This window comes from Leptodactylus fuscus, chromosome 2, assembly GCF_031893055.1.
Source record: "Leptodactylus fuscus isolate aLepFus1 chromosome 2, aLepFus1.hap2, whole genome shotgun sequence".
Taxonomy (NCBI): Eukaryota; Metazoa; Chordata; class Amphibia; order Anura; family Leptodactylidae; genus Leptodactylus; species Leptodactylus fuscus.
Window position 1 is genome coordinate 148,101,511 of NC_134266.1, and position 19,728 is coordinate 148,121,238.

Sequence of the window (19,728 nt, forward strand, 5' to 3'; positions counted from 1 at the left end):
CCTGCCTTCCAGTCTACTGAATGGAGTTTAGGCCCACTGTTAGGAATTTGCTGTAAATTTCCTTCAATGGTCTGCACTGATATGTTATTAGTTATTACATTTATAATAATGTATAGTCAAAATAAAATTTTAGTAATAAAACAGTAGTAGTAGTAATCGTGTAGCATAATATTCCCATGCTATATAGCCATCTCTTTACTGATCATGTTTACAAAGAAAACATATCCAGCTCAAATGATAAAACTATAAATTTGTCAAGGGACAAAGCCCGTCAGTGGACGAAACGTATGTCGGGCGTTCCTGCTCCTTATGGCTTCGGCGGTATAGGTATACTTTCACTGTGTGGGGTCCCTCCTTTTGTGCACTTTTCATTAGGGCTGCGTAGTGGGTTTATGCATCTTATTATGGTCATCTCATGTATTGTGCTGACATTTCATTTTATGCATGTATGCTATACTCACCCACTGGTTTGCCTATATATGTAGCATATTTTGGGACTGTGTATTCATTTTCTTATTACTATATACCCCTTACCATTGGGTGAGGATTTAGTTTTGTTTCCCCTCTTTGTTCATGATTTTGTTTGTATTTGTATTTGTTCAGTATATTTGCACATTTTTTAATGGCATTAATAAATCTAGATATGTTTTCTTTGTAAACATGATATTTATCACCATATACCGGCATTTTGTTATTTTGTCTGTAGTACATCTCTCTACTGAGATGAAAATTGCTGTATCAGAAGACAGAAAACAAAAAATTATACTTTTTATCCAAAATATACATTCAATCATGAGCATAAAGTAAAAGCTGTTTTGTATTAACTCAGGCTTTGGAATGCCCTGTAGGACTTGGAGATGCTGATCTTTAAACCCTTTACTATTATATACAGGTATATTATTATGATTATCAATAAATAGCTAGTACATAGAGAGAGTATGTCCAGTGAACACTAAGGGGGCGTTCACACTACCATTGGTGTCCGACAGGTAGTGTCCGCTGCTAATGTCCGTTCAAAATCTTGCATGGACATTAGCAATGGACACTAGCTGTGTCCGTGACATTTTTCATTCATTTAAATGGAGATCGGGTGCGTTCTTTTACACTCCGTGCCTGTCCTTAAGTATCCGTTCCTAAAGATGTCTGACTTTTCAAGCGGACAGCAAAACCCGACATGTAGGTTTTTTCTGTCCGCTTGAAAAGTCGGACATCTTTACAAACAGACACTTAAGGACAGGCACGGAGTGTAAAACAATGCACCCAATGTCCATTTAAATGAATGCAAAATGTCACGGACACAACTAGTGTCCGCTGCTAATGTCCGTGCAAGATTTTGAACGGACATTAGCCGCGGACACATACCATCGGACAATGACGGTAGTGTGAACGCTCCCTAACATGTAATACATCACACTTTTTACATATGATGGTTTAGGAGTTAGCTATTGTAATATCCCTATTAGTCTACATTGGATAAGAGGTTGGATTAGATTCAAACAAAAAAAAAAAATTGATTTGGAAATTTACCTGCCAAAAAACCTCCAATTTCAAAGCTCCACCACTCAACGCACACCATTAGCACACTGGGGATGGCTAAGCTCATGAATTGCCCCCATTCCTGAAGACAGTCTTTGGACCACCCTGCAAGATTTAATCATTTTCATGATATTTTGTCTCTACATTTAAGCATATAAGTGCAAACAAAAGCTACGTAATAAGAAATGTGAAAATATGAATACTGTATAGCGCTAGTCTCTGTTTGCTTTTACAATTGCTTAAATTTTTCTAAACTTTCCATCACTTTATAATATTGCTGCTAGTTCTGGGCTCTCTGTATAGACTTAGCAACTTTCCTGTCAAACGTTTATGTAGCTATGGGGCAACATGGTGGCTCAGCAGTTAGCACTGCAGTCTTGCAGCGCTGGAGTCCTGGGTTCAAATCCTGCCAGTAACAACAGCTGCAAGGAGTTTGTATGTTCTCCCTGTGTTTGTGTGGATTTCCTCCCATTCTACAAAGACATACTGATAGGAAAAAAAAAGATACATTGTGATCACTATATGGGGCTCACAATCTACATTTAAGAAAAAAAATAGACATGACTCAAAAAACTCCTGACCCAAAACTGAACTAAAACGAAAAACTGCCCATTAGATATGTAAATACAAGATAATGATTTGAGATGTGATCCAGTAATCTAGAAACCGCTTTTCTAATGCCAGTATGTTTATACAGTCAACATTTCATTTTGCTTGGTCACTTCAGGCTTGACTTTAAGTACTAAAACATGAAATCCTCATCTATGAAGATGCCAGAGAATAGTTTTTAGGGTGATCTTGCATCAACATACTGCTTTAATTAGAAGTGTAACAATTGAAAATTGAGAATATTTATGTTTCTGGCATCTGATTTGTTGTTACTCAAAGGCATTTCCATTTTACAAATCAGTGGCCTTGGCTTCTTGGAAATATAGTATCTTAAGATGGTCCCATATTTAAATGCACTAACTTCTTCAGTGCACTGTACTCTACTGCAAATGATAATCTATATAGATTGCATACTTGTGTGTTTGATTTATGCCTGTAGCCAGGGCCGTACCTCTAATGGTGCGATATGAGGCAGCCGCCTCAGGGAGGCAGTTTGGGAGAGGGCTGCAGCCATGGGACTTTTTTTTTTTTACCTAAACAGTATTAAATTTAAAGGACCTTTGATGATGTCAGTGATGATGTCATCAAAGGTCCTTTTGAAATTCGGCATCTATCCAGGGTCTGCATTAGGGGGGGTCTGCCAATTGCTGTTTGTAAAAGTCTCCCTGCACACGTCAGCTTGCTGTGCCGCCCCTCCCCCTCAGCATCGGAGTGTGAGGGGAGAAGTCTCTTGCGATGTCAGCTTACTCCACTGCCAGGCAGAGCTGCACAAGAGTTTCCTCCATGTCCCCTGCTCCCAGCAATTCAGCCAAAGGTAAGTATATATTCTTGGGTAAAATATGTGTATATGTGTTTACATTATGTGTCTTATATACTGTGTGAGTCCTGTATATGTGTAGATAGGTGTGTGTGTGTATGTTGTATATGACTGTGTGAGTAGATACAACTATCTATCTATCTATCTATCTATCTATCTATCTATCTATCTGTATTTGCTTCTATACATGTCTACCATTATACATACTAAAATTGTATTTTATAATGTGATGCTTAGTCCCGGTTCACATCTGTGTTCAGGTTTCCATTCAGGGAGTCTGCTTGGACACTCCCCAAACAGAAACTTATACGCACCCCCTTGTGTCATACCTTCAAACCGCCCCGTCTTGCTTGCGCTCCGAAAATTCCTCTTTCTCTCTCCCTGTAACCGCCTCCAGCGACTCTCATCACCATTTCTTGCGTGCTTTCTTCGTCTGTCCACAAGAAAATGGCGTTCGGGCTTGTGCAGTAGCGCTTAGAAGGGAGTGTTACTGCGCATGCCCGAGATTTCAATGTACAGGAGTGAGATGAGAGACGCTGGAGGCGGTTACAGGGGGAGAGGAGGAGGAATTTTCGGCACGCAAGAAAAAGAGGGGCCGGTTTCAAGGTATGACGCAGGGGGGTGCACAACGCCGCACCTCTAATGAGGCGAGGTGAGGCGCTCGCCTCAGGCGGCGCTCCGGAGGGGGGCAGCAGCCCGGGCGATTTTTTTTTTCTTTTTCTTTTACTTTTTTTTCTTTGAACCAGAGCAAGGAGATCTGCCGCTCTCTTTGCGCTAGTTCAGACGTCTAAGTATCAGCATAGGCGGCCTGATGACTGCCGAGAGAAGAGGATCATGGAGGCAGCGGGAGCAGCAGTGAGATCAGTAAGTATAATAACATTTTTTTTGTTTTATAATAGGCTTCTACCTGCTGGAGTATCTCCAGCAGGTAGCAGCCTATTTACCAACCTCCCCGGACCTGTTCACTGCTGCCCCCGCTTCCCCTTGTACTATAAGCCGTGGAGGCCGGCAGCGAACAGGCTCGGGCCAGGCCGCGATCCCACTTCCGCTATTATTATACTCGGGGGTCTTTTCAGACCGCCCCAGGAGAGGTGAGGGAACATAATAAACAGTGTTACTTACCTCTCCAGGATCTGAAGTTAATTCTAGCAGGCTTTGGGCCTATATGGTAATACCCAGACGTTACGTGGTCTGGGATATTACCATATAGGCCCAAAGCCTGCTAGGATTAAAGAGGGCCTTTCATGAATTTGGGCAAAGGCAGCTTTATATACTGCTGGAAAGCCGACAGTGCGCTGAATTCAGTACACTGTCAGCTTTCACATTCTGTTCCCCGGGTGAAGAGCTAGCTGTGCCGGTACTGTAGCTCTTCACAGTCAGAAGGGCGTTTCTGACAGTCTGTCAGGAACGTCCTTCTTCAAAGCAGCGCCTATAGCGCTGTGCTGTGTGAGCGGGGAGGAACACCCCCTCCCCTCCTGATAATACTCGTCTATAGATGAGCACTGTGAGCACCTGCTCACACAGCACAGCACTATAGGCACTGCTGGGAAGAAAGACGTTACTGACTGACACACTGTCAGAAACGTCCTTCTGACTGTGAAGAACTACGGTACCGGCACCGTTAGCTGTTCACCCATGGCACAGACTGTGAAAGCCGTCAGTGCGCTGAATTCAGCGCACTGTCAGCTTTCCAGCAGTATATAAAACTGCAACCCATGAAAGGTCCTCTTTAACATCGGATCCCGGAGAGGTGAGTAACAGTGTTTATTGTGTTCCCTCATCTCCCCTGGGGCTCCGATTATTATACTCGGGGGTCTGAAAAGACCCCTGAGTATAATAATAGAGCTTGAAGGGTCCACTGTGGCCCCTGTAACCTCTATTATGCCCCGCAGCGGACCCCCCTGCAACCTCTTTTATGCCCCACAGTCTATTGTGCCACTGTGGGGCATAATATAAGCTGCAGGGGTCGCTGTGGGATATATATGTATATATATATATATAGGGGTTGGGTGCGTGGAGAAGTGAAGAGTCAAAGATATCTATGTTTTAAACTTTACAGAGTCAAGACACAGCTGAAAGAAGTGGTCATGGCTGTCCAAAGGGAAAAGACGGGAAAATGTGGGGAGACGTCTCCTGTGAGTATTACTGCATTTTATTTATTGTAATGTTCCCCCTCCCCCCTTCTGTCTGAGGCGGACAATCCAAAGATGAACAACATCCCCCCCACCGGACTCAATTCGGGGGGGGGGGAGGGGCCTCTTTCAATCGTCCGCCTCAGGCAGCAGAAAGGCTAGATTCACCACTGCCTGTGGCTAAAATGGTCTAAATCTATTTATTGTTCCTTTTTTTATATATACTCATTGGTCATTGGTGTTTGATCTGAAACCATCTGGTTGTATTTAGGAACAAAGCAAGTTACTGAAAGGTCAGTATAAATATTCTAAGGCTTTTTCCATACTACATTATTTCAACTAGTAAGAGCTGGTGGATGCGTTGAATTGAAAAAATGGGATGCCGCAGAGTGGCATTCACCCCTAGATGTTTATGTTTATAACGTTTATGGTGCAGTTTTTCTATTAAATGTATACCATCTTTTGAAATAGTGCAGTCTATTGTACATAGCAAGGCAGGAAATCCCATCAGATTTCATCCAATCCAATGAATAGGGGTCTTTGTATCCATTTACCATCACATACAGTAAGTTGAAAGTAAACATGTGGTCTAAAAGATACCTAAGGGTAAATGTAAAAATTGTACAAAATGTAAACCTGTGTATAGGACATCCCTAGTGGATTTCAGTATAATGCATACAGAAGATATTTCAACAATTCCCCATGTAGTAGAAGATTTCTGTAGGGAAATTGACTTGAAATTTAGACACTGACATATACTTGGGTAAAATGTGAAATCCATGCTTCCAGTTGTAAACATACCTCCCCATGTTTTGACATGTAGTTTTTTCACAATTATATATATAAACAGAGAAAGAGCCATTGCCCACTGGGAGATTGTATTTGCCCAAGCTGAACCCCTAGAGGAAAGACAAAGAGAAAATTAAGTTTTTGTTGTATTATATATAAATACAAATCCCCTTCCCCTTTCCCCATTTCCACATAGGTTAGGCTCTCAATGCAATCCTATAAGGATCATGATCTGACGTCCACAAGAGGGCATTGAGATTCTCAGTTTGGGGTTCACAGAAAAGCACAGTGAGAATTGATAAGCTAAAGGAAAGTCACATGGGGCAGCACCATATATTTGCCAGATACAGAGATCTGTAAGTTTTGCACTTACAGTATCTCACTGAGTCACCTATGTAGACACAGATGGAGTAAGGGGATGGGTAGAGCAGCAGCAGCATCTCTTCCCTAGCTTCTTTGTAAACGGGGAGAAACATCTGATCAGGGCACAGAGCACATCTCTCCATGATTACAAATGGAGCACTCCTTCAATCAGTCAGGCTTGGTTTAATACTGAATGCATTGACAAGTGGTGAGTTTATGAAAGCACATGGACCCCATAGACTATAATGGGGTCCATGTGTTTTTTTGCGTGGTGTCCGCACGAGTTATGTGGAGAGAAAAGTACTTCATGAACTACTTTCCTCTCCACATGACTCATGCAGAAACCGCACGGAAAACACACTGACCCTATTATAGTCTATATGGTCCATGTGCTTTTATTGCTCACCGCTTGTCAATGCATTTAGTATTCCATTCAGGGGGTCCCCAAGCAGACTCCTCGAATGGAATACCAAACGCAGATGTGAACCAAGCCTTATAGCTATGTACATATTCAGAAATGATACAAAGACTGCAACAGAAAACACAAAATAATAAATATACAACACGGCTTCAACATTGCTTCATTCAATACACATCTACGATCCCTAAGGAGAGATTGTGGGTTTTGTCCTTTTGTAAACATAGGTACTCTAAATGAACTCGCTTGCTTTTGCAATGTGAATCCATCAGTTCAATATAGGAACCATAGACACGGGTTTCAACCTGTTTATTTACTGCAATTCACCGAAGCTCAACAATTGGGAAAACAGATACTAGCAAAAAACAGATATTAGCCGTGCAAACTTCCGTGCGGCTAGGGCCTAAACAGGAGCGTGTCTCAAGCCGCGGACACTGTGGCTGAATCAGCCGCGGAATCTGCAGCAAGATAGAGCATCTCACTTCTTTTTTCCGATACTAGCGGAAAAAAAAAAAAGCAAGTGGCACCTTTTGAAGTCAATGAGAGCTGTTTTTGGAGGTGGATTTTAAGGCGGTTTTAGGGTCAAAATCCGCTGCCAAGAATGTGAACATACCCTAATACTCCTCTTGGAGCAGCACATCCTTAACATGTTGCCATGTCAAGAAACAACATGCATACAGTATGTGAGGATTAATAAATCTGCAGTCAGATGATTAAGACTGTGCTCACCCTCAATCTATTTCACAATACTAACTGAACTCCCTTTCCATCAATGCATGTCTTTGGACTTTCTCAGGTAGCTCCAGCAAATATTGTTTTAAATATAACTTGGGAGATGCAACCCCTCTTACCCTGAGGCTACTGGCCTAATGCCACGCCAACAGGGATCAGTGAGGAAGCAAAAAACCCCTATGGTATGGATGGTAGCCGCAACCAGAAAATCCACTGCCAACTAAATAGCTTTTCTACACACATATATTTTTTTTTATCCCTACGCATTTCATCATTCATGGATTCATCAGGAGCTTTCAAAAACTCATTGCAGCAAAAACAGTCTGCTAGTTAGGATGGCAAAACACAAATAAAATCGTCATGACCGCCAGCATGACCCCACTAATGCCGTGAAGTTTTAAAGTATCAATTTTTCCAATTGTTGAGCTTCAGTGAATTGCATTAAATTTGGGAGACTAATAACCTTGGAGAATCTGTGAATATACCTGTTTATTTACTGAGTTAATGTTCCAATATATACAGTCATGAGAAAAACAAAGTACACTCTCTTTGAATTCCATGGTTTAATGCAGGGGTAGGCAATCTTTTTTATATGGCAAACCAATTTAAATTAAACAAATCAAAGATGAGATACTTGGAGTGCTGTACAATAATTGTAAGGCAGACGACCCTATACTAAAATCATACCACAGCCATAAAACAAGATGCTAAAAATGTGTTTATTGCTATTTCCAGAACACACCTGTACTTTCCCATTAGAAGCAATAAAAGTAATGTACAGCCCCCAATCAGTGGTAAATATATGCGTCCAGGAGCACTGTGGGGTAGCACCCTTAGGGTGGTGACACTACTGTATGTATCTGGATGTAGCAATAGCTAAAGCTGCATCCAGTTCTAGACTACTGGTACTTTCACTTCAAAGTAAAGCTACATTCACATGGTTTTTGTACCAAAAAAAAAAGAGATTAATTTTAGAAAACTGTCTGCATTTTCTGTGCAAAACACACCACTGTACAGAATAATGTCTCATAGAGGACCCTCCACAAAATATAACAATCCATAGGGGCCCCTTCATAAAGTATAATGTCCCATAGTGGTCCCTCCAATTGTTATAATGTCCTATAGTGGCCGCTCCACACAACATAGTATAAAGAATTTTCCAAAAATTTTGGGGTTCAGCCAAGCCGAAAAATGTTGGGGTTTGCCACTCACTAGCTATTATACTGTGAAGTCTCTTCAGATTCCGGAGTATAATAAGCAGGGGGCTCAGGAGAGATGATCTAACATCTCTTGTGCGACTCACTGTTCTCTTTGGTGCTTCTGCCTAACAACAGCAACAGCTTATTCACCTCTCAGGGGTCACGTTGATGTCATCAGCATCATGACACTGATGTACCCCTGAAGCCATATCAGCGGTATCTGATGTCAGGCAGAAAAGTCAAAGAGAAGATGGGGTCGCTCAGGAGCGCAGGAAAGATGAGTAACATGTATTTTTATGTTTGATCATCTCTCCTCAGACTCCCACTTGTTATACTCTGGGGTCTGAAGAGTCAAGAAAACACAAGAGCTACATCTAAGACACTACAAGCCTGAGCTAGCAGGTTAAATGTTCAAGTACAATTAGAAAAAGATTGAACACATATGGCTTGTATGAATGGCTTCCCAGGAGAAAGACTCTTCCTTCTAAAATAACCTAACAGCATAGTTTAAGTTGCATCTGTACAAACCACAAGATATCTACAACAATGTTCTTTGGACAGATTAGACTAAAGTGGAGATGTACTGTATGGCCATAATGCACAATGCCACATTTGGCAAAAAACAAACCCAGAATATGAGTACAAATACCTCATACCAACTGTCAAGCACTGTGGTAACGAAGTAATGATTTGTGCTTGTTTTGCAGCCACAGGACCTGGGCAGCTTGCGGTCATTGTTTCAACCATGAGCGCCCCTGTATAAACAAAGTATTTGAGTCAAATGTGAGGTTATCTATCCAACAGCTAAAGCTTGGCCACAACCAGATTATGTAACAATGATCACAAGCACATTAGCAAATTTACAACAGAATGACTCAAAAAGAAAAGAATCAAGGCAATGCAATGTCACACTTAAAGTCCCAATATCAACTCAAATGCTTGAAATGGCAGAATCGTAAAGGGAGTCTACCATCTCCCCTATGCATATTCAGCTACGACCATGTTACTGAGAATATTACAGTGATAAGATTTGTATGCTACTTATGCAGATTTGAAGAATACTTTGCAGTCTTATGCAAGTGAGGCAGGTGGTTTACTGAAGGTGGGCCTTCAGTCCTAAGAGCACTATTCTGCTTAAGCAGGATGGCGGATGTGATCGCAGTGGGAGGTTCAACTCTCATTTCACAGGGTGGTGCAGGAAAAAATTATTAGGGTCTGAGAGGCAAGAGCAGTGGTCTAGGGAGCTGAAGACCTCCCTTAGGGCACCAACTGCTTCATTTGCATAATACGTCAAAGTTTTTCTCCAAATCTCAAGAAATGACATACATAACAAAAGTATGCTATTCATCACTGTAATGTGCTGCATAACATGGTACGGTCAGTTGAATATGTTTGGCAGAGATGGTAGACTCCCTTTAAGAGGGCTGTGCTTAAACAAATGTCCACAAACCTCAATAATCTAAAGCAAAATTGTAATGAAGATTTGGCCAAAATTTCCCCAAATCAATAACAGACTGAAAAAGTCATAAAGAAAGGTGGTTCGATTCATGGAGTGTACTTAGTTTTTCACACATGATTTTTTCATTTGACTTCATTTTTGATAAATAAATAATTCTAAAAACTAATAATAAATGAACACCTATGTCAAAATTGAAATATCTGTAATGAGTAATAGTGTACAAACAAGCAGTCCATTAAATAAACGGCAGTTATTGTAATCTAGTATAGATTGATCATGTTAACAGTATTCACAGCATAACTGGGAGTTGAGCAGTAGTAACTTGGAAGCTGGATGGAGCTGTCTGCTTCAGCTCCATCAACTGTATAGTTCAGGTCCTGGCAACCTGCTGTATGAGCTGATCAGTTTGTGTCATGTGTCAAATTGGATACTGGGGGCTTAAATGATAAGTCATCAATACACTGTCTACCAATGAGTATTTGGACACCCATAAAAATGTAGATACTGTATCTGCTGTGATAATGTACATCACGCCTTCCACCGCTAAATAGGAAACAGCACTGGCATTAATGTATTGGCATTAGTCGCATGCAAGATGCCACAAAGTGAAGAGTTGTCTGATTTCGAGGGGTAATTGTGGGGTACCACAGAAATGGTCAATCCTTAATGGACATAGCAAGCGAACTGAATTACCCAAAATCAACAGTGGCTTATGTGATTACGAAGTGGAAGGTGAACAATGATTGTCGCAATGTGCCCCGAGTCGGCAGACCCCCGAAATTGGGAGATAGAGACCAACGGGTGCTGTCCAGAGACATTCGGAAGAACCACATCCAACTAATGGTTCAAATACACCCGGAGTTTCAACAGGCATCTGGGAGTATTGTGTCGATCAGTACCATCCGTAAGGAAGCATCTGCTGGGTTCTACCAACTATTGAATATGAATAAATGGTGTTTTTCTATTCTACCACAGGTGTCCAAATACTTATTGGTAGACAGTGTATGAAAAGCCTAAAGAGCCCATTTAAATAACTGTGCAGATAGCATTACTGACCTTAAATTCAAAGCTATTTTACCACATTCCAAAGCATTTTTTGTTAATCTTCATGTACATAACAAATTGAAGATTAGCATACTATGATGAACTTTTTTCCCCACCCATACAATCATGCTGTATTTCTTTTTCAGCTCATTATTATTTTATCAAATAGAATATTGTGCTCTTGTTATACATTGGGAATTTACAGTATTAAGATTGGTATAGAGTCCATCTATAACTCACAAGTTATAATAAATTTGATGGGCCAAAATGTCCCCAGCACAGCTTTAACCTAATGCTACTCTGACTACTCTAAAAAGCAAAAATGGCACATCTTTGACCAATATGGACTATTTGCCAGAGATGCGGCACTTGTAAGCTATTTTCTGGCGTAGGTGTAATAGTGAATTTTCCCAGTGTCTTGAATGCCCCATGGACTGATACTTATGTTGTATACGCACATAATTTGTCATTCAAAAAAGTTGTCATTGATATTTATAGTATGAATAATAATAACTTACTCAACTCCCATCTTCAGACCATACATTAAGATGGCATTGGCCACTGCATTAATAATATTTACTAATATACCAGTGAAAACCTGAGGCCACATTATATTCTAAAAAAAAAAAATCTGGGTTAGTTGCTAATAATTGAAAAGTAGAATATATGTACATAATGAAAAATAGACTTTGCCCAATGCAAACAAACAAACAAACAAATATATATATATATATATATATATATATATATATATATATATATATATACTGTATATATAGTATTTCACAAAAGTGAGTACACCCCTCATGTTTTTGTAATTATTTCATTATGTATTTTCATGGGACAACATTAAAGGAATGACACTTTGATACAATCTAAAGTATTTTTCGGACTATAAGAGGTTTATAACTAGGTTTTAGAGGAGGAAAATAGGGGGAAAAAATTTTGAAGCAAAAAATTGTAAAATATTTAATATATGGGAGTTGTAGTTTTGCAACAGCTGCAAGGCCACATTGACAGGTGACCCTGCAGCTGTACGGGGACGCATAGAGTGTTTTTTCTACTGTTATATATATTCTAGGGAAAGGAGATGATTTAGAACTTTTATTTCATATTTTTATTATATATTTTTAAAGCTTTTTTTTTTTTTTTACTATTTTCTTCCCCCCCGGGGGCTTGAACCTGCGGTCACTTGATTGCAAGTCCCATAGACGGCAATACAACTGTATTGCCGTCTGTGGGACATTCGGTCTATTAGTATTACGGCTGGTCATAGACCCAGCCGCAATACTAATATAGCAGTGACAGGCCCGGGAGCCTCATTAGGCTCCCGGCTCTCACCCGAACAGGTCGGCTCCTGCAATATCGCCGCGCAGCAGCCGGCCTGCAACTTCACAGGTATGGGGCCGGTGGGGGGTATGGGGCCGGTGGGGACCGGCCCCGGGGGAGAAGGCGCCGCCAATCCAGACTACAGACCCGACTACATGCCGGCGAGGGATAGACGTCATCACAGGTGCCGGGGCCTGAGACATCGCTACGCTCCTCTGCCCTGCATGAAGCCAGCGGCGGGGGGACGAAGGAGCGGAATAGCATCGCCCCTGCCACTGCTGGCTTCATGCAGGGCAGAGGAGCGCAGCGATGTCTCAGGCCCCGGCACCTGCATCTATCCCTTGCCGGCATCCGTCTCTCTAGTACAGCGGATGCCAGGCGCCACATTCGGTCTATAAGACGCACCCTTCTTTTCCCCCCAAATTTGGGGGAAAAAAAGTGCGTCTTATAGTCCGAAAAATACGGTAGTCAGTGTACAGCTTGTATAACAGTGTAAATTTAGGAATTTAGTGTGCCATCAAAATCACTCAACACACAGCCATTTAAGTTTAAATCCCTGGCAACAAAGTGAGTACACACTAAGTGACAATGGACATTTGTGCCCAATTACCTATTCTCCCTCCCCTTTGTCATGTGACTGACTGCATTAGTATTAGTCTCAGGTGTAAATGAGGAGCAAATGTCTTAAATGTTATGTTCTTGCTGTCACATGTCTCATTGCAAAGAACTCTCTGAGGATCTGAAAAAAAAACAATTGCTGTTCTACATAAAGATGGCCTAGGCTATAAGAAGATTGCCAACTCCCTGAAACTGAGCTACAGCATGGTTGACAAGACCTTCATCAGTAATAAGACAGGTTTCACTCTGAACAGGCCAAACCATGGTTGACCAAAGAAGTTGAGTGTCCATGCTCAGAATCATATCCAGGGATTTGTCTTTGCAAAATATATGTATGAGTGTTGCCAACACTGCTGCAGAGGTTAAAGGGGTAGGGGTCAGCCTGCCAGTGTTCACACCACATGCCGCATACTGCATCAAATTGGTCAGCCAGAAGCAAGCCTCTTTTAAAGATGATGCACAAGAAATACTGCAAACAGTTTGCTAAAGACAAACAGATTAAGGGCATGGATGAGATCAAGATAAACTTATTTGGTTCAGATGGTGTCAATTTTGTATGGTTAGCTACCAGGTAAGGAGCACAAAGACAAGTGTGTCTTGCCTACAGTCAAGCATGGCGGTGGGAGTGTCATGGTTTGGGGCTGCATGAGTGCTGTTGGCTGTGAGGAGTTAGGGTAAGTTCACACAGGGTTTTTTGGATCAGAACCTGAGGCGGATTGAAAGCCGGTGTACTGCATCGGCATCCAGCCGCGCATTCCGCTCCGGATTAGGCCCAATAAATGTGTGTCTTCAGGCCGAATCGCGAGCACCTCGCTTCTTTTTCAACACAAGTCTTCATAAACCCATCACTGCCAAAGGGTGCTCCTCATTTATGACAAGTAATGTGCACACTCTGCCAAGCAGTGTAGATAGAGGGACAGTGGCGGATCCAGGGTTTGCGGGGCCCTGGGCAATTGACTTTGGCGGGGCCCTACTTACTGGGGGGTCTCGCACTTCTAACCTGTACTTCCCAACTGTTGAAGACTAGAAAGAGGGAATAAAACGTGCGGCGCGCGTCTTCATCTACCCCTAGTTTCATGTCCCCCCCTCTATCTCTGTCCCCAGTTTCATGCCATTCTCCCCCTTTTTCTGCCCACAGTTTCATGTCCCCCCCGTCTCTGCCCCAGTGTCATGCCGTTCTCCGCCCTTCATCTGCCCCAGTGTCATGCCGTTCTCCCCCCTTCATCTGCCCCAGTGTCATGCCGTTCTCCCCCCCTTCATCTGCCCCAATGTCATGCCATTCTCCCCCCCTTCATCTGCTTCAGTGTCATGCTGTTCTCCCCCCCTTCATTTGCCCCAGTGTCATGACATTCTCTCCCCCTTCATCTGCCCCAGTGTCATGCTGTTCTCTCCCCTCCATCTGCCCCAGTGTCATGCCATTCTCCCCCCTTCATCTGCCTCAGTGTCATGCCGTTCTCCCCCCCTTCATTTGCCCCAGTGTCATGCTGTTCTCTCCCCCTTCATCTGCCCCAGTGTCATGCCGTTCTCCCCTCCTTCATCTGCCCCAGTGTCATGCTGTTCTCCCCCCTCCATCTGCCCCAGTGTCATGCCGTTCTCCCCCCTTCATCTGCCCCAGTGTCATGCCATTCTCCGCCCTTCATCTGCCCCAGTGTCATGCTGTTCTCTCCCCCTTTATTTGTCCCAGTGTCATGCTGTTCTTCCCCCCCTTCATTTGCCCCAGTGTCATACCGTTCTCCCCCCCTTCATCTGCCCCAGTATCATGCTGTTCTCCCCCCCTCCATCTGCCCCAGTGTCATGCCGTTCTCCCCCCTCCATCTGCCCCAGTGTCATGCTGTTCTCCCCCCTTCATCTGCCCCAGTATCATGTTGTTCTCCCCCCCTCCATCTGCTCCAGTGTCATGCCGTTCTCCCCCCTCTATCTGCCCCAGTGTCATGCCGTTCTCCCCCCCTCCATCTGCCCCAGTGTCATGCTGTTCTCACACACACACACACACAGACACACACAAACACACACACACACACTCACCTTCCCCCGCAGCTCTCTCCCTCATACACATATTGTAGGCGCGATGTGATGTCACCACATTGCGGCTAAAAATGCCGGAGCTCAGCGTTAAAGCAGGAGCTAACAGCTCCTGCTTTAAACGCCTATGTATTCAGCTATGTATTCCTACGGACGCCGATGAGTTGAAATCGGGACATGTCGACCGGGACCATTTTGTTAGGTCCGGGCTGCGCAGCGGGGCCCCGCTAAGCGCGGGGCCCCTGGCGGTTGCCCGGCTCGCCCGGCCCTGGATCTGCCCCTGTAGAGGGATATGTATGCTAGATGTACTGTTAGGAGTAGGCCCAGAGCCTCTGCAACGCTGTGCAGAGGCTGCCAGCCCCCTCCTTCCTGCACTCTTGATTCCCCCGCTTCCGGGTCTCTGGAGGCAGGCTGGAACCTCCGCAGCATTGTGCCAGGGTTGCCGGTTTCCTCCTGAGCCAGATGGGGGATTTCCTGTTTTCCGCCTAATGGTGGGCCGGAGCCTATTTAAGGATCGTTCTGGCTCTGTACCGCCACCTGCTATTCAGTCTTTCCTCCTGTGTTTCTGATAGTAAGCGTTTCTTTGGTTCTGATTGCCTGTGCTCTGACCCCTTGACTTGATCTCTGACCCTGCCTTTGCCTCCTGATTTTGTACTGTGCCTGCTCCTGTTTATGACCCCGGCTTGCCTTTAGACCTCTACTCCCTGAACACCGATTTTGTACTGCTCTACTGCTCCTGTTACCAACTTGGCCTGCCATGGCAAATCATCGGTCACAGGAAAGAACCCAGTGATGTCTGTAATTGACATTATTGGGTCCTTTCTAGCCACCACTGATGCCACAGATAAGCCTAAGTGGTCACATGTGGTGCAGGACTTACACCAGGCAAGACATAGCGCACACCCAAACAGACAGAGGTGGTGGACACTAGAGCACCAGGAACAGGTGAGTATGACTTTTTTTTTATGTTTTACCTTACCCGCCTCTGTGAGTTGTCCAATACCTAGACAACCCCTTTAAAGGTCCAAAGCAAGCCAGTCACTAAAAGATTAAACACTCTAGTAATCTTTTTACCTGATTCTGTAAATATTTTGCTTGTAGTTGCAGAAGAAAAACTGCCTGTAAAAGAAGAGAAGATGAAAAAGGAAAATACAACAGTTATATGCGATCAGCCATGACAGCAATATTTGTCCTATGAATGAAGTTAAAGGGATTCTATCATTAAAATGCTATTTTTTGTCCCTAACACGTAGGAATAGCCTTAAGAAAGGATATTCTTCTCCTACCTTTAGATATCTTCTCCGTGCCGCTGTTCGGTAGAAATCCCAGTTTTCTTCTGTATGCAAATGAGTTTTCTCGCAGCACTGAGGGCGGTCCTCAGCGCTCCAGCGCCGCCTCTATCTTCGCCTGGAACAGCCTTTCCTTGCATCTTCTTTCGGCGCTGGCTTCAAACTTCTAGGCATGCAGTGCTAACCACTGAGCCACCGTGTTGCCCCCCCGGCCATATTGTTGTGGCTGCTTACCCCAGCTTACTTTGTAAGCAGCCACAAGAAAATGGCCACTTACACTAGTTCATACTGCGCATGCCTAGAAGTTTGAAGCCAGCGTCGGAAGACGATAGAGGGCTCTGGAGAGTTCTCTCGCGGCATTGGGGACACCGCCAGTGCTGTTTGAGGACTGGGGACTGCCCCCAGTGCTGCGAGAGAACTCATTTGCATACAGAAGAAAACTGGGATTTCTACCGAACGGCGGAACGGAGAAGACATCTAAAGGTAGGAGAAGAATAGCCTTTCTTAAGGCTATTCCTACGTGTTAGGGACAAAAAATAGCATTTTAATGATAGAATCCCTTTAATGTATATAAATTAGTATTGTAAATGGAATTTAGGCATTTGCTTATTTAACTTTTTAAAGAGAAATGTTGCTAGTAAGAGTATAGTTAGAGAAAAGCTGATAAATTCTATATTAACTTCTGTACCATCAAACAATTTAAAAAAATTGGATAGCAAGAAATTCTATTTACTTACTGGAAGTGCAGGAAAAAATATCATTATGTATTTTTGGGTTAACCTAAAAAAAAAAGAAAACTGTTTTAACTTCATTAAAATAGTCTTGTTCAGTGGCAGAATAAACTGTCTTGTTTCGGCAGATATCCCTGCCACACATAACCACTGAGGACAATCATAGGCCTGAGAAAAGGGTGATGGGAAGTCACAATGCAGCAAAGACTTTCGCCAAAACAAGACAGAAGAGCAGCGAGACCAGACCATGGTTTGAGACACCAGAGCACTGAGGACAGGTGAGTATGTTTTTTTGTAAAATTATATATTAGCACAATAATAATTTAATGTACACAAATATATTTTTCAGGTACTTGTCTACCCTGTGAGATCACTACCCGACTACACTACTACTCCCATCCTCTGGTTCCCTCCATTTGGGTTGTGGCATATGTATCTGTTCTTAATTTCGGTATATGTAGTCTTAAGCTACATTAGGTTTTTTTTTGGCAGGTATATATTTCTCTTTTATTTATGTCAGTTATTATTAGGTCTTTCCAGTCTTCATATAACCTAGATAGGCATATACATGACACACTTATATTGGAAGTAGTGTCTTCTTCCAGTATGCACAATTTCCTAGACAGCATTAAGCATGCAAATTCAATGACCTTTAGCTTTTCTAAACCAACATAGTCAGTTCCCAGACCTGGACTGCTCCACCTCCGCATTTTACACTGAAAACATCCGCACTCTCAACAGTGCCATTGAGGCTAGCCCCCACAAGTCAATGCATGGCCTTCTCTGGAGTTCAAACTTAAAGGGTTTTCCCATGAACATAACCAAATTTAAATTTATAGACAATAAAAATATAAACATTTTTACAAATATAAATAAAAAAATTTGCAGACTGTAATGAAATCCTTTACTTGCATATACTATCAGTGAATTATATTGTTTCCCCACGTTGCAGAATGGCAGCGTTTTTTGCTGCAGATTTTGCTGCGTTTCTTTGAGCCAAGTCAGGACTGGATTTATCAGAAAGGAAAAGCATAAGTACTTCCTTTATATTTCCATTCCTTTTCAAACCAGTCCTGACTTTGGCTCGGAGAAATACAGCAAATCTGCAACAAAAAATGCTGCGTTTCCGCAACGTAGAAGTGCAGCAAAGAAGCGCTGTGGGAAAAGCCACAGTGGAAACGCATTGCGGTTCTTCCCAGAGCACTTTGCACAGAAAGTTTGTAGCGGTTTCCTCTTTGGACTTTCTGCTTCAATTATATCCATAGGAAACCACTGGCGTTTCTGTAGATATAATCGAACGCAACGGTTTTGGAAATCACCCCTGTGATGAATGGCCCAGAGTTATGGGGTTTTTTCACTGCCTTCTCAGATATATTTCCCTTTTACCCTGTTAATTTACTCGACCTGATTAGCAAGATGCCAGAAATAGTGTCCAATTGTCCAAGCCTAATTCCTCCCTGGAGGTAGCTTGGCTCATCCCCTTGTCTCAACCTGGGCACGGCATTGTCATGATTGTGCTAGCTTCGTTATTCTTAGCAGGGGGTGTCTGGGATCAATAGATTGAGAGCCTTGCGATCACCTTTTAGCAGACAAGCTGACTCCATAGGAGACTTTTAAAGAGTTATGACCGTATATAGTCATACTGGTACAAGGTGAGGGGGAGAGCTGCCCACCTTGCTGACTTCATCGTGGGAGGGGGCTGAGTGGAGATATATTGTCACACATGACAAGACCCCAAGTCTTGTTGTTCTTACTGGACTGCTGGGATGTGTCACGAAGTACTGTGATGCTGTGGAAGCTAATTCCTTGGACTAAGGTCTCTATGGCCTATGGAGATACCATGCACCCTGGACTATTCTGCTAATGGGTAGTCAAACCCTTACCACCTAAGGATTACTTATGGACTCTAACTACTTATGGACTCTAAAGGACTGTGCCCTGGATTTCATGAGGTGAACTCCGGAGACCCAACTGGGTATTATAATTCTGTTTCTAATCTTTTATTCTTTTTATCTTACTGCACTGTAACATACCTTTCTGTAACCATATAAGCTTGTATCCGCTAGCATATATCTCTATGTATGTTGGTTGTCTAGTATCGACCCTCTTGGGTTAATAAATATAAAACGTTAGAAAGCTCATCTCATATTATCCTATAAGACCCGGTCCCTCTCTCAGGGTGAGAGCGGATGGTAAAGGTAAGAAGGTGGGTCAGGTAGGCTAGAGGCTGGGTCAAAGTGGCTTTGGCGAGGCGAGATCCTTCACAACCCTGTGTCCACACTGCGTATTATACTGCAAAGTGGGCATGGGATTCGGTGTTTGATGTAAAAAGGATTGACATCTGTGTTAAAATTGGATCATCAGGTTGGGTCAAAAATGAAAAAACAATAAAATGTATCCTTGTTAAAAATGTATTAAATAAATTAGATACACTTTAGGCATGATATATTATTGGATTGTTTTATTTACCTGGCCACATCTTTATGCTGTTTGCAGAGTAGTAATATCTGTTCCGTGTTAATGAAAATTGCCCAACAAAGGAAACAACAGAGCAATACGATAAGAATCCCTCTCTGCAATATTGTTCCCACACGTTTCAGGTTTTTACTCCCATATGTCTGGTAAAATAAAGGAACATTTT

The 19,728-nt window shown here is 42.8% G+C and overlaps 1 pseudogene; it reads right to left on the reverse strand.

The window, feature by feature from the left end:
* Positions 1-19,728, reverse strand: part of LOC142195269 (multidrug and toxin extrusion protein 2-like) — a 40,201-nt pseudogene that overhangs the window by 16,994 nt on the left and 3,479 nt on the right.